General features: G+C 37.4%; 1 protein-coding gene across 1 annotated transcript in view; it reads right to left on the bottom strand.

Annotated features, from left to right (window-relative positions):
* The window catches only part of LOC144827102 (uncharacterized), a 466,306-nt gene that overhangs the window by 379,406 nt on the left and 70,978 nt on the right, over nucleotides 1-15,922 (bottom strand). The gene's annotated exons all lie outside the window — the stretch shown is intronic.

Raw genomic sequence — 15,922 nt, 5'->3', positions numbered from 1 at the left:
GGAAGGAGTGGAAGGCTCCGATACTATCCAATGGGTCTCTTCCTTCATTCTACAGAAAGTTCTTCCCGAGTTTGAGGGAGATTTGACAATTACAAGGGCTCACCGGGTGCCAGCGCAACGCTTTGCAAATTCCCCTTTTCCTAGAACGATACTTTTAAACTTTGCTGATTTTAGGATCAAAGAAAAGATTTTGTCCAAGGCCTATCAACAACGTCAGTTCCCAGTGTCAGAAACAATAAAATGCAGAATTTTCCCAGATATGACTGCGGTGGCTGCCAAAAGGCGTAAAGAGTTTGTTAAGATCCTGCATTTATTTAAGGCTAATGGCGCCCAAGCATCGTTTGCTCAGCAATCAAAATTGAAGGTTCTGGTCAAAGGGAAGTTCTATATGTTTTCTGACATTGAAGATGCACATACCCTCCTTAAGGAGATTTCTTCTGGTGCTAATGTTTGAAAAAGGAAAAAAAATGCTTTCTCTAATAGTATGCTTGATCGATCTAATAACTAAATAAATAGAATGAAGGGGCGGTCCAGGGTTAATGGGTCGCATTAGGGTGTAGCAAGAAGACACCCAAAGAAGATAGAAGAGGGAGGAATGTGGGCTGCGTGGAAGGGGAGGGGGGCTCCACATTCAGAGGGGGGGCGAGGGTGGGGGGGGGGTAATTGCAGCAAAAAGGAACAAGTGCAGCAGGTTGTGTAGTGTGATTTCTATTTGGTACGGAATATGCAGAAGATTTTATAAGCTTTTAGATGAAATATAACTCAAGCGTTATCCTGTCCATAAATGCGAACGGTTTGCTTAATAAGCAGAAATATGGGGCTTTACTAAAATGGGTAATAACTCTTAATCCGCAGGTGGTCTTTTTCCAGGAGACGCATCTTAAGACAAATACCCCGAAGTTCTTTTTGCCGAGATACTTTTCTCATGGGTTTTTCTCCTCAGCAGGGATAGCCCAAAGGGGTGTTGCGATATATTTCGCAAGAAACCTCCCCTGGGAAATCCTTCAGGTTCAGAGAGATTCTAGAGGCAGATGGCTTTGGGTTGTAGCAAAGCTGTTGGGAAAAATGTTTAACTTTGTGAATTACTATGGCCCCATCCTTGATGATATTTCGGGCTTGCTGGAAATCAGTGAGATTCTAAGGGGCATCCCAGGGCAAATCATAGTAGGAGGAGACTTCAATTACATCCAGGATTTGAGGAGGGACACTTCCAATAAGAACAAAAAACAATTAAAACCTAAGACAAAAGGTATATTTGAAGCACTGCTGTCAGAATACCAACTGCGGGATGCTTGGCGTTCTTGGAATCTAGATAAGAAGGCATATACTTGCTATTCTAACAGGTTTCGATCAGCATCCAGAATAGACTTTATTTTAACTTCCAGATCACTTCAAATCACTAGAACCTTGATAGGATGCAACCCTTTTTCGGATCATGGGAGGGTTGAAGTCGAGTTTATGATAGGAGGAATGGAAGGGGAGCGCCCCAGGTGGCAGCTGGATCGCACTCTTCTTCAGAATAAGGATTGGGTTGCAGGGTTCAAAGAGTGGGTTATCAAATTTTTCTCAGTAAACAATAATTCAGCTGAACCCTTCTCTGTCTGGGGAGCGTTTAAAGCAGCCGCCAGGGGTCAGATCATTGCGTTTTCCAGCAATAAGGCAAATAATCGCAAGCATAAAATATCCGCTCTTCAGAATGCTGCCGAGAGGGAATATGTTCTAAAGATCAATCAGCAGCCAAATCAATGGGAGAAGGCTAAAGCTATTTTAAGGGATTTTTTTACCTTAGAAGAGATAAATAGTTCATGGGCCTTTCAGCAAAGGGTATATGAAGAGAGTCAATTGGCGGGGAAGCTTTTGGCTGACTCTGTTAGAAAGAAACAAGAGTCATCCTTCATTTTAAAAATTTGAGATCCTCAGGGTGGAGTAGAAACTCAGAGTGAAGGAATTGCTAAGGTATTTCTGGATCATTATGAAAGTATCTACTCCACGGAGTACCAGGTGGAGGATATAATGATCCAGGAATATTTTGCTAGTATAGAAATTCCCAAAATCTCCAATTCCCGAAGTAATCAAATCAGGGATGAAATAAGCATTATCGAAATTCACGAGAGTATAAGGGCAACATCGGGAGCAAAGGCTTCCGGACAGGATGGGTTCCCTATCGAATTCTATAAGGTATTTACTAAGGAACTTGAAGAACCTCTAAAAAATCTATTTAATTACATCAGATTAGGAGGAAAGGTCCCCCCAGAATTCAAAGAATCTACAATTATTAGCTTTGTTAAAAAGGAAAAAAATCCAGAAGATGTGAACTCCTATAGACCGATCAGCTTACTGAATTCGGATTACAAGTTATTGATGAAAATTTGGGCGCAGAGATTTGTTTTAGCAGCTCAGGAGGTAATCCATCAGGATCAGACAGGTTTTATTGCGGGTCGGTATATGGCAGCTAATACGGAATTTCTAATACAGGCTCTAGATTATTTTAATATAAATTCAACAGCTGCGTGTATTTTAATGATTGATGCAGAAAAAGCATTCGATCTAGTTAATTGGTCTGCACTTTTTTTTTCACTGGGTCAATTTGGATTCCCTGCTTCAATTATACAAATGATAAATAATATCTATGAAGGGGCATCAGCCCAGATAATTATTAATGCTAAACATGCTGGAAAGATTAAAATTAATCGGGGAACAAGGCAAGGATGCCCATTGTCCCCCTTGCTTTTTACTTTTTTTATCGAACCTTTAGTAACAAGAATAAGAAACAACATTGCTATTTTTCCCCCCATCGTCGGGATGTCCAAATTAAAATTGTTCGCCGACGATATTATCCTATATTTGGCTCCTGAAAAAGAAAACATCATGAGTCTTATGAAGGAGTTTAAGGATTATGAAAAAATAGGGGGGTATAAGGTAAACGAAAAAAAAACGGAAGTTCTTGTTTTAAATACAAGTATAGATTTTCTTCCGATTTATCTTCAGCACCAAGCAGAAAAGAGGGACCCGATTAGATACTTAGGTATTTATGTGACCAGTGAATATGACAAACTTTTTGCCTTGAATTATACTAAAATGAAGATTAAAATAAGGAATCTGCTGGATCGATGGTGTTTGCTCCCACTGTCATTGATTGGTAGAGTGTCACTAATCAAAATGATTGTATTGCCATTGCTTATATTCTTATTTAGCAATATTCCAATTAAAGTTAATACTGTTTTTTTTTAATGAACTCAAAACTATGATGCGAGGTTTTATTTGGAATAAAAAGGCTTCAAGAGTCAAACTTTCAGTAGTTCAACTGGCGATTGATCAAGGTGGTTTGGCTCTCCCCCATTTTAAGACATATTATGATGCAGCCTTTTTTGATATTGTGGCAGGACTATTAAGGATTAGGCAGACAAGAGATAATTTTTTCCTGGAAAAAATGATACAGGAAGCAGGTTCTCAAATTCCTATCTTTTTAAAGACCGCTAAGCTCCCCAAGAAATCTAGATATAAGACACTAAAAGTGTATACAGCAAGATTACTGCTCCTTTTTAAAAAACATGGCTCTAACGGCTCCAATTATTTGAGTTTGTCTGAATGTGCCAAAATGGGTCTTAAGATATCTTTAAATCATCTGAAAGATTGGGAACTTTCCGGGTTTAGGGAATTAAGACATTTATCTGTACAAAATAAGGTAATTAGCTGGCAAGAGATCTTAAATAGAATGAATAATTCCAGGCGACTTATGTTTTTAGAGTATTTACAAATGGTTTATTTTATTAGAAGAGAGATAGGTGGCCTGTTCATCTCTCCCTCTGCGTCGATAACAGCTTTGTACGGGGATAAAAATAAAGGCATAGGATTTTGGTATAAAAAGCTCTACTTTGCCAGCTCTTCTCCTATAATTGAGAGACATCTAGAGAAAATAAGCCTCTCGACACAATGTTTTCTTACAGATAAGGATTGGGAGCTATTGTGCCACCTGGGTAATAAAGCACTCCAGGCGGCCAATTACAAAAGAATGTCTTTTTTATCACGTTGGCTCGCGTATTACACCCCGGAGGCCCTGGAGAGAATGTTCCCAGAAGTTGTGAACAAGTGTTTTAGATGTAAAGCCATGGGACAGGGAGGATGGTGTCATATCTTCTTTTCCTGTCCGAAGTTGCATTCTTTTTGGAGGGAGATATTCGTAGATATGGAGCTGGCAACTGGGAAAGTATTTCTACCGGAGGCAGAGGTGGCCCTGTTTGGCATATGCAAAGAGAGGAGCAGGTTTGATAAAACAGAAGAAGTATTTATTTTTATTTCTTGTGTAGTTGCACGGTCTTTAATCCTTCAGAACTGGAAATCCGGGGTGATTCCATCACATCTGCAATGGTTCAACAAAATGAGTAGAACATGTAATTTTGAAAGAGCTTATGCAGGTAGGGTAGGAGCCATTGCAAGATTTGAAAGAAATTGGAAATATTTTGAGAATCTGGAATTGCTGAAAGGAGGATGATAAGGAGGGAGAGGGGAATGTGAATTTTTTTTTTTGTGTGTATTACTGCTGCTTTATAATAATAGCTGTGGTTGCACTTTATTGCACTAACGCACTTTAAAAATTGCACTTTATTGGATTATATCTCCTTCGGGAGTAGCACTTTATTGCAGTTTTTGCACTTTGTAGCAGTGATACTGTTCACTAAAAATGGTTTTTGCAAGTTTTTTTATAATGGACCCTTTCTCTTTTAATCCTGTCTTTTTAATCTAGTTTTATCTCTTGTAAACTGTCTGGAAATTATCTGATTGTTGAGAAATCTTGATGTGAATAATGTCTTTGTTATTTAATTCTGTACCAATGATTTTATTTTATGAATTCCTACTGCCTTGTTCAATAAAAAAGTTATATAAAAAAAAAAGTAGAACCACAAAGGCACTGGGATTGAGAAACGTCACTGTATTTTATTTCTTATATTAAAAACAATACACTTAAAAATATATATATATCTATTCTCATAAGTTCTCTTTTATACCTCTTTCCCCACGAGTGACAGATTATTAATACAATGCCTAATGCTCATATACAATTATTCGCAAAAACATTGATCATTATCACAGTTTTATCACATAGTTTATCACACAATTTATTAAAACCATAGAGGTTTTTTTGTCGACGCGTTTCGGTGGACAGGCAGATAGCCCCACCTTCCTCAGGACAAATTAAAACACAACAATCTGTGGATAAAAAAACAGATATCAAAATACAAATACAGGCTTAATCATAATATTCAGTGCATTATTTACATTTATTCTCAATAGCACCAACCCTTCTTTTAAAGTTCATGCTGTTTGTGGTCCCACCTATTATTAAATCCTTTACGGTTTTCTGGTGTGCATCATTCATTCATGATTTAAAAAACCTTACCCACATTTACATACATTCTTTAGGCAGTGCCTACGTATCAGGGCCTTTAGATAAACTCATTTAACTATTTCCCTTATCCAGAAAAATGGGATTTTTATCCTCCCTCACTCAGAAAGGCCCAGTCCATCCGGTTTTTGATGTTTCGTACCTTTAAAGACCTCTAGCGGTTCGCCGTTGCATGGGTCTGTCTGACATGATTATGTATTTATATCAATCGATCTCTGCAGAGGACAGAACAATATTACTTAGTATTGTCCTGGTGGATCATTCGCTAAATGTATTGGTTTTTGGAATCTAGAACTCACCCTTATATTTTTGGGGAGGTTATTATGTTCGATTCTGCAGTTCCTGGTTCATAATCTTTATTTTCAGGTCACTGTCTCTTGCTGAGTATTATTATGCTTTCTGTGAAATAATATAGAGTTTTACGCATATTATCCCTTCACCTTGTTGCTATGTCTATATTCAGTGGTTGGAGGGCGCTTACCTTTCAATTGTCCTTTCCTTGCTCAGTTATTTATGCCACTTTGTCTTTTGTTCGTGTTTTTTCAATGATCCGTTGGGACATATCGCATTACCTTTATTCTATCAATTCACAGGCTTCAATATTTCTTATATTTAGGTTATTATTAATAGCGGATCCCTGTTGATACACCTCTCACTCCTCTTTATTTTTCAATCATGGAGTTTACATATCGATTTTTCTACTTTCCTTGGCTTATCAACACCATCACTTGGCAAGTGTTAGAATTAATGTTCCTGCCATGTGTTCTATGAGGTGCAGTCTCTATGAGCAGTCACCTCCCATTGTTGGATATTCCTCTGCATTATATATACGTTCCCCCTCCTTCACAGTTCCGAGTTCAGAATATTGCTGAAAATACCGCGAGGGCCGCTTACCTAAAGTATTTCGTGGCTCTTCCGAAAAGGCAACCGTGCTCTCAGGATCAAACGACCTGGGAGGGTTAGAACCGGCGTTTTTACGTTGTACGCTAGCATACCCACGTGACAATCACGTGACAGTGTACACCCGCTTGCAACTTAATCTCAGAATTCTACGCTGCGCCTTCTTGTAATGGACAATCGCGCATAGGAAAAAAAGCTAACCTTGATTGTTTTATGAAGCACCCAGGAGTATTACCTTATTTATTTATACTTATAAATTCAATTTATGTACTTCCACTTTATTTATGCACTCCGAGTAGGTTTATGATTTTAATTACTGAATTCTCTCGGGCAGCCATCTTCGATTGGGTTTCATTAGTATCTACATTTTTCCTTTTTAGCTTATTTTTAATATTTACTCAAGGTTTCTATAACATCTGCTTCATAATACTTTTTATAGGACCATGTGCAAGATCTTTTACAAAATTTACATGTCCAATTTCCCACGACATAAATTCAGTTACCTAGTTGGAATCTATAAGTTGTTATCTGTACAGTCGTTCCCAATCTTCACGGCTATTCAGGCCATATGTGTATGTTTTGAACTTGCACAGGAAAAATTACTCTCTTGTCTTACGTTTCTTCTCTAAGTCACCCCCTCTTTTAGACAAGGTGATTCTCTCTAGGATGCACCATCTTAGGTCCTCCACTTGATGTTTATGTTGTGACCAGTGTTCCGTGAGCGGTGCATTGATTTTATTAGTCCTTATAGCTGATCTATGTTCATTTAAGCGGACCCGTATTTCTCTCATTGTCTCGCCTATATATCCTTTACCACATGGACATAGAATCAAGTATATTACATTCTTTGATTTACAATTGATCATTCCTTGTACCATGTGCGTTCCCTCGTTCAGTTCAATTTTTTTGCCTGGAATGATTGATTTGCAGTCAGTACATGAGCTACAGGGGTATGTTCCTACTACTCTGCTGTTGGTATCTATGCTGATCTGATGTGCTCCTCCCTTTTCTCTATATGTTTTTACCAGTCTATTCCTAATGGTTTTATTTCTCCTATAGGAGAATAGAGGTTTTTTCACTGTGGCTTTGTTTGTGTCCTGCAAAAAACTCCAATTTCTATTCATAATGTTTTTTATCTTGTTACTAGCTACAGAATAATTAGAGACAAACACTATTTTATCCATATTAGATTTCTGTCGGTGGTTGTCTTCAAAGAGCTCATCCCGATTATAATATTTGGCTCTTTTATAGGCTTGTTTTATTATTCTATTGGGACAGCCCTTATTTTTTAATTTGAGTTTTAAATTTTCCGCGTGGCCTTCGAAGTCCTTCCTGTCTGTACAGTTTCTGTGAAGTCGCAGAAATTGGCCAAAAGGAATGTTATCCTTCTGGCATTTTGGGTGGTTACTTGCATAGTGAAGGGTAGTATTTCTATCTGTGGGTTTCACATACAGGTCAACCATTAATTCATTTTCTCTCACCTTTATTTTAATATCTAAAAAGTCACAAAATTGTTGACTCCACGTAGAGGTAAACTTAAGGTTGGAATCCCCACAATTCAGCCACTCTATAAATTCTATCAATTCATTTTCACTTCCGTTCCAGACAAAAAATATGTTGTCTATGAAACGTGACCAATGGGTCACGTTCTCATAGAAGGGTGCAGCCTCATTATATATATGTTTCTCTTCAAAGGCACCAACATAGAGGCAAGCTAGACTTGGAGCACAGGTGGCCCCCATGCTGGTGCCCTTGATCTGGCAGTAGAGGTCTTCCTCAAATAAAAAGATGTTATTTTTCAATATTATTTCAGTTAGTTCAATTAAGAAATATGAATGCTCTGACAGATCGCCATTTTCGTCCATTAAAAGCTCTCTTATTGTCTCCACTGTTGCTTCTTGCGGAATATTGGTGTATAGCGCCTCTATGTCTAGAGATACTAGCCACTGTCTACATTCGTCAAATTTAAGGCCCTCGATTTTTTTAATCATATCCGTTGTATCTTTTATGTATGATTTTTGTTTGGCTACTAGAGGTCTTAAAAATGTGTCCACATATATGCTTAGTGATTCTGTTAGCGAGTTTAGACTTGAGACTATTGGTCTCATAGGAGGGTTTTCCAAGCTTTTGTGGACCTTTGGTAATCCGTATATTGCTGGTAAGACCGGATGGAGATTATATAAGAAATCATATTCGTCTGAGCAAATTATTTCATCATCTTTTGCCATATCTAAAGTTCTCTTAATCTTAATTTGAAGATTCTTCCATTCGTCAAATGATGATGTTCTATAGTGATCTCTTACTGCCAATAAAGACAACATTCTTTTGTTATAATCCTCTGTGTCCATGAGAACTATACTCACCCCTTTATCTCCTGGCTTTATCGTTAAACTTTCACATGATTCTAGATTCATCAGTGCATCCCTACATTCTTTGGAGAGATGGTTACTGAATGATTTCATGTCCACTCTTAAAAGATCCTCTATATCTTTTTCTACAGCTTTTTCGAAAAGTTCTACATTTTTGTTTACCATACTCCGTGCAGGAGTCCAAGTTGATTGTGGTTTTAATCCTGACAGATTTACTTTCTCTATTGATTCTTTGTTTAAAAAGTATTCTTTAAATCTGACTTTTCTAAATAGACTTTTGATGTCTTTTTGAATTTCATAAGGATTTGGTTTAGAGATTGGAGCATAACCAAGACCCAAACCAAGGACCTTTTCTTCCTCAGTACTTAGTTGTTTTTTAGATAAATTTATAACTGGTGTCTTATTTGTTAAATTTAATCCCATATTTTCTGACTCCTTGTTCTCATGTATGAGGGTCTGAATTGAGGTGCTGGTCATTGGTAATTCCCCCGACCTCTCCCTCTCATTCCTTGGTTTTGTCTCTGTTGGTGCTGCCCTAAAAAAGGTCTTTGTTCTCTTTGGTCTCTTTGTTCTCTCTGTTGACCAGCATTTTGTTCTTTTCTATTATCTATATGATTATCGCCTTCTGACTCTGTGCTTACATACGAGGAATCAGAGAAACTTACATTTTTCTTCTGTCCTCTGGGGCGATAGGGGTACCAATTTCTTTTTTTATTTTGATATGTTTCTTGGTCTGGTATGTCATAGTAATCTTTCTTTGTGTAAGGGTAGACTAGTTCTGTGTTATATCTATTTATATCTTTTCCTAATTTGTTAGTCTTCTTCCCTATTAGGTATTCCCTATAACCATTCACATCATCTTCTATTTCTTTTAGTTTTTTCTTTGCCTCATCTAGGGCATTAGTGCCACTGTTTTTTAATTCTGTTTCCATTTTGTCCAATTCCCTTCTCTCCACTAGGATATCTTCTTGAGCTGTTTCAATAATTAAAAGCATCCAATCCCTACTGCACCGGTTTGCTATTAAGGTCCAGTGTTCTATGAATTTTTCGTTTTTAACAAATAGGCCTGGTTCGTTTTTTACCTGCAAACCTATCGGGATAATGCCTTTCCTGCAGTATTCTATTAAAAATTCAGCATGGAGCTCAGTTCGCATAACTTTTTTCTTAAGGTTCCAGAAAGTATTCAATTTTTCTGAGTCACTATCTATAATGATCGATGCATTAGTGTTCTTTGAATTACTAATGATTCTAGAGAATTGGTCTTCTGTAAAACCAAAGGTCTTAATTGTATCCATCTTAATTGGACAAAAATTCTCAGAAACTCTCCGGCTAACAAGCCGTACAACTTAAAGTCAAAATAAACGAGAGCTGGAAACAGAATTGTTTCTCTGATTCCTCGTATGTAAGCACAGAGTCAGAAGGCGATAATCATATAGATAATAGAAAAGAACAAAATGCTGATCAACAGAGAGAACAAAGAGACCAAAGAGAACAAAGACCTTTTTTAGGGCAGCACCAACAGAGACAAAACCAAGGAATGAGAGGGAGAGGTCGGAGGAATTACCAATGACCAGCACCTCAATTCAGACCCTCATACATGAAAACAAGGAGTCAGAAAATATGGGATTAAATTTAAAAAATAAGACACCAGTTATAAATTTATCTAAAAAACAACTAAGTACTGAGGAAGAAAAGGTCCTTGGTTTGGGTCTTGGTTATGCTCCAATTTCTAAACCAAATCCTTATGAAATCCAAAAAGACATCAAAAGTCTATTTAGAAAAGTCAGACTCAAAGAATACTTTTTAAACAAAGAATCAATAGAGAAAGTAAATCTGTCAGGATTAAAACCACAATCAACTTGGACTCCTGCACGGAGTATGGTAAACAAAAATGTAGAACTTTTCAAAAAAGCTGTAGAAAAAGATATAGAGGATCTTTTAAGAGTGGACATGAAATCATTCAGTAACAATCTCTCCAAAGAATGTAGGGATGCACTGATGAATCTAGAATCATGTGAAAGTTTAACGATAAAGCCAGGAGATAAAGGGGGAGTATAGTCCTCGTGGACACAGAGGATTATAACAAAAGAATGTTGTCTTTATTGGCAGTAAGAGATCACTATAGAACATCATCATTTGACGAATGGAAGAATCTTCAAATTAAGATTAAGAGAACTTTAGATTTGGCAAAAGATGATGAAATAATTTGCTCAGACGAATATGATTTCTTATATAATCTCCATCCAGTTTTACCAGCAATATACGGATTACCAAAGGTCCACAAAAGCTTGGAAAACCCTCCTATGAGACCAATAGTCTCAAGTCTAAACTCGCTAACAGAACCACTAAGCATATATGTGGACACATTTTTAAGACCTCTAGTAGCCAAACAAAAATCATACATAAAAGATACAACGGATATGATTAAAAAAATCGAGGGCCTTAAATTTGACGAATGTAGACAGTGGCTAGTATCTCTAGACATAGAGGCGCTATACACCAATATTCCGCAAGAAGCAACAGTGGAGACAATAAGAGAGCTTTTAATGGACGAAAATGGCGATCTGTCAGAGCATTCATATTTCCTAATTGAACTAACTGAAATACTATTGAAAAATAACATCTTTTTATTTGAGGAAGACCTCTACTGCCAGATCAAGGGTACCAGCATGGGGCCACCTGTGCTCCAAGTCTAGCTTGCCTCTATGTTGGTGCCTTTGAAGAGAAACATATATATAATGAGGCTGCACCCTTCTATGAGAACGTGACCCATTTGTCACGTTTCATAGACGACATATTTTTTGTCTGGAACGGAAGTGAAAATGAATTGATAGAATTTATAGAGTGGCTGCGTTGTGGGGATTCCAACCTTAAGTTTACCTCTACTTGGAGTCAACAATTTTGTGGCTTTTTAGATATTAAAATAAAGGTGAGAGAAAATGAATTAATGGTTGATCTATATGTGAAACCCACAGATAGAAATACTGCCCTTCACTATGCAAGTGACCACCCAAAATGCCAGAAGGATAACATTCCTTAAGGCCAATTTCTGCGACTTCGCAGAAACTGTACAGACAGGAAGGACTTCGAAGGCCATGCGGAAAATTTAAAACTCAAATTCAAAAATAGGGGCTATCCCAATAGAATAATAAAACAAGCCTATAAAAGAGCCAAATATCATAATCGGGAGGCGCTCTTTGAAGACAACCACCGACAGAAATCTAATATGGATAAAACAGTGTTTGTCTCTAATTATTCTGTAGCTAGTAACAAGATAAAAAACATTATAAATAGAAATTGGAGTTTTTTGCAGGACGCAAACAAAGCCACAGTGGAAAAACCTCTATTCTCCTATAGGAGAAATAAAACCATTAGGAATAGACTGGTAAAAACATATAGAGAAAAGGGAGGAGCACATCAGATCAGCATAGATACCAACAGCAGAGTAGTAGGAACATACCCCTGTAGCTCATGTACTAACTGCAAATCAATCATTCCAGGCCAAAAAATTGAACTGAACGAGGGAACGCACATGGTACAAGGAATGTTCAATTGTAAATCAAAGAATGTAATATACTTGATTCTCTATGTTCATGTGGTAAAGGATATATAGGCGAGACAATGAGAGAAATACGGGTCCGCTTAAATGAACATAGATCAGCTATAAGGACTAATAAAATCAATGCACTGCTCACCGAACACTGGTCACAACATAAACATCAAGTGGAGGACCTAAGATGGTGCATCCTAGAGAGAATCACCTTGTCTAAAAGAGGGGGTGACTTAGAGAAGAAACGTAAGACAAGAGAGCCATTCTTCATGTGCAAGTTCAAAACATACACATATGGCCTGAATAGCCGTGAAGAATGGGAACGACTGTACAGATAAAAACTTATAGTTTCCAACTAGGTAACTGAATTTATGTCGAGGGAAATTGGACATGTACATTCTGTAAAAGATCTTGCACATGGTCCTATAAAAAGTATTATGAAGCAGACGTTATAGAAACCTTGAGTAAATATTAAAAATAAGCCAAAAAGGAAAAATGTAGATACTAATGAAACCCAATCGAAGATGGCTGCCCGAGAGAATTCGGTAATTAAAATCATAAACCTACTCGGAGTGCATAAATAAAGTGGAAGTACATAAACTGAATTTATTAGTATAAATAAATAAGGTAATACTCCTGGGTGCTTCATAAAACAATGAAGGTTAGCATGTTTTCCTATGCGCGATTGTCCATTACAATATGGTGCAGCGTAGAATTTTGAGATTATGTTGCAAGCGGGTGTACACTGACACGTGATTGTCACGTGGGTATGCTAGCGTACAACGTAAAAATTCCGGTTCTAACCCTCCCAGGTCGTTTGATCCTGAGACCACGGTTGCCTTTTGGGAAGAGCCACGAAATACTTTAGGTAAGCGGCCCTCGCGGTATTTTCAGCAATATTCTGAACTCGGAACTGTGAAGGAGGGGGAACGTATATATAGTGCAGAGGAATTTCCAACAACGGGAGGTGACTGCTCATAGAGACAGCACCTCATAGAACACATGGCAGGAACATTAATTCTAACACTTGCCAAGTGATGGTGTTGATAAGCCAAGGAAAGTAGAAAAATCGATATGTAAACTCCATGATTTAAAAATAAAGAGGAGTGAGAGGTGTATCAACAGGGATCCGCTATTAATAATAACCTAAATATAAGAAATATTGAAGCCTGTGAATTGATAGAATAAAGGTAATGCGATATGTCCCGTCAGATCACAACACGTGGATAATTGAAAAAACACGAACAAAAGACAAAGTGGCATAAATAACTAAGCAAGGAAAGGACAATTGAAAGGTAAGCGCCCTCCAACCACTGAATATAGACATAGCAACAAGGTGAAGGGATAATATGCTTAAAACTCTATATTATTTCACAGAAAGCATAATAATACTCAGCAAGAGATAGTGACCTGAAAATAAAGATTATGAACCAGGAACTGCAGAATCGAACATAATAACCTCCCAAAAAATGTAATGTTTAGTTCTGGATTCCAAAAACCTATACATTTAGTGAATGATCCACTAGGACAATACTAAGTACTAATGTTCTGTCCTCTGCAGAGATCGATTGATATAAATACATAATCATGTCAGACAGACCCATGCAACGGTGAACCGCAAGAGGTCTTTAACCACTTGGATGCTAAGCACATTCCTGTGCTTCAATGTAATTTCCATTGAAATCAATGGAAACTCCATGACGAGTTACCCTTGTCATTAGCAGTGAAGGGGTTAAAGGTATGAAACATCAAAACCCGGATGGACTGGGCCTTTCTGAGTGAGGGAGGATAAAAATCCAATTTTTCTGGATAAGGGAAATAGTTAAATGAGTTTATCTAAAGGCCCTGATAAGTAGGCACTGCCTAAAGAATGTATGTAAATGTGGGTAAGGTTTTTTAAATCATGAATGAATGATGCACACCAGAAAACCATAAAGGATTTAATAATAGGTGGGACCACAAACAGTATGAACTTTAAAAGAAGGGTTGGTGCTATTGAGAATAAATGTAAATAATGCACTGAATATTATGATTAAGCCTTTATTTGTATTTTGATATCTGTTTTTTTATCCACAGATTGTTGTGTTTTAATTTGTCCTGAGGAAGGTGGGGCTATCTGCCTGTCCACCGAAACGCGTCGACAAAAAAACCTCTATGGTTTTAATAAATTGTGTGATAAACTATGTGATAAAACTGTGATAATGATCAATGTTTTTATGAATAATTGTATATGAGCATTAGGCATTGTATTAATAGTCTGTCACTCGTGGGGAAAGAGGTATAAAAGAGAACTTATGTTTGTTATCCCTAATGAGAATAGATATATATATATTTTTAAGTGTATTGTTTTTAATATAAGAAATAAAATACAGTGACTTTTCTCAATCCCAGTGCCTTTGTGGTTCCACTTATATGATGTGAGAAAAACAAGTAGATTGTGTTTGACTGACATACTCCAGTGGATAATTACATTAGGAGAAACTAATGGGTTAGATTACGAACAAAGTATAACAATAAAATACCAAAGGAACACTTTTTATTACGCTTTTGCTACCCAGTTCCTTTTGGTCCAAGGGTGTCTCTCGTTTATTTTGACTGAAAACTAAGAATGACTGGATAATGGGACCCGGAATGACAGAATCCTCTAGTAATTCCTCATTTCTAAGAGAACCCGGGGGGGATATTATTAACGGCCAGCGATAATTATCGCTGGCCGTGCTTAGCGATAATTTTATTATCGCAGGCTATCTCTGGAATTTATCGCCCTGGTAGCTCGTTATTAACAACACTTCACTCGAGGGCGATAAAAATTCCAGAGAAAGCGAGGTTATCTCTGTTTTGCAGGAAACATCGTTGTCCCGCATGTGTGTCAGGTTGCACTTACCGGGTGAGCAGGACCAGTGGAAGCAATGCTCTTTTTTGTCTCTGACTGCCCCCATTAACGATCACATACACAAAAATATGAAGGGCAGAGGTAGAAGTGAGCAAAGGACTATTAAGCAAGAGACAAATCAAAGACACAGGATTCCACCACTTTGTCAAGAAGGTCTCTAAGCTGCAATGGATTCCACTGTTACATACAGATGCAGCTTAAGTAATATGTCATGAAGAATGCTAAGCGTAGCTATAATGGTGAGTAGATACACCTCAGCAATATCTCTACACTGTGATAGGAGATTGGGAATTCCTAAAAGCTAAACATGTTAAAATAAGTATCTCAACAATACATGTGCACTAACTACGCTCTATGTGTTTTGATTAATTACCTCAAACTTCATCACCATGCCCTGGGTCATTCAGACCTATATATGCATCACATTATCCTCTTTGAGAATCTTTCCTGTTAGTTTACAGGGAATCCTGATTCATAGGGAATTGCTATTAAGGACTTGCAAAACAGGATTCATGTAGGAATTGCAAAAAATATGGGGAGTTATTCCTTATTTGCGATTAGCAATTTGCTAATCGCAAATAAGGATGCGATTTCAAGGGTGCCAGGACACCCTGTAGCACCCCATAAATGCAAATTTACACAGGTGCTGCGCACACACATGTCCAAAGGACATGTGTGTGTGTAACATGCAACTGAGAAAAATGCACTAAAGTGCTTTTTTCTTTTTTTTTCGCTATTTACCACGAAGTCTGACTTCGTGGTAAATAGCGACCAAATATTGCGAATTCGCAATTTAAAATTGGTTA

This window comes from Lissotriton helveticus, chromosome 4_1 (assembly GCF_964261635.1).
Source record: "Lissotriton helveticus chromosome 4_1, aLisHel1.1, whole genome shotgun sequence".
Lineage (NCBI taxonomy): Eukaryota > Metazoa > Chordata > Amphibia > Caudata > Salamandridae > Lissotriton > Lissotriton helveticus.
This window is presented reverse-complemented; position numbering and strand designations above follow the sequence as displayed.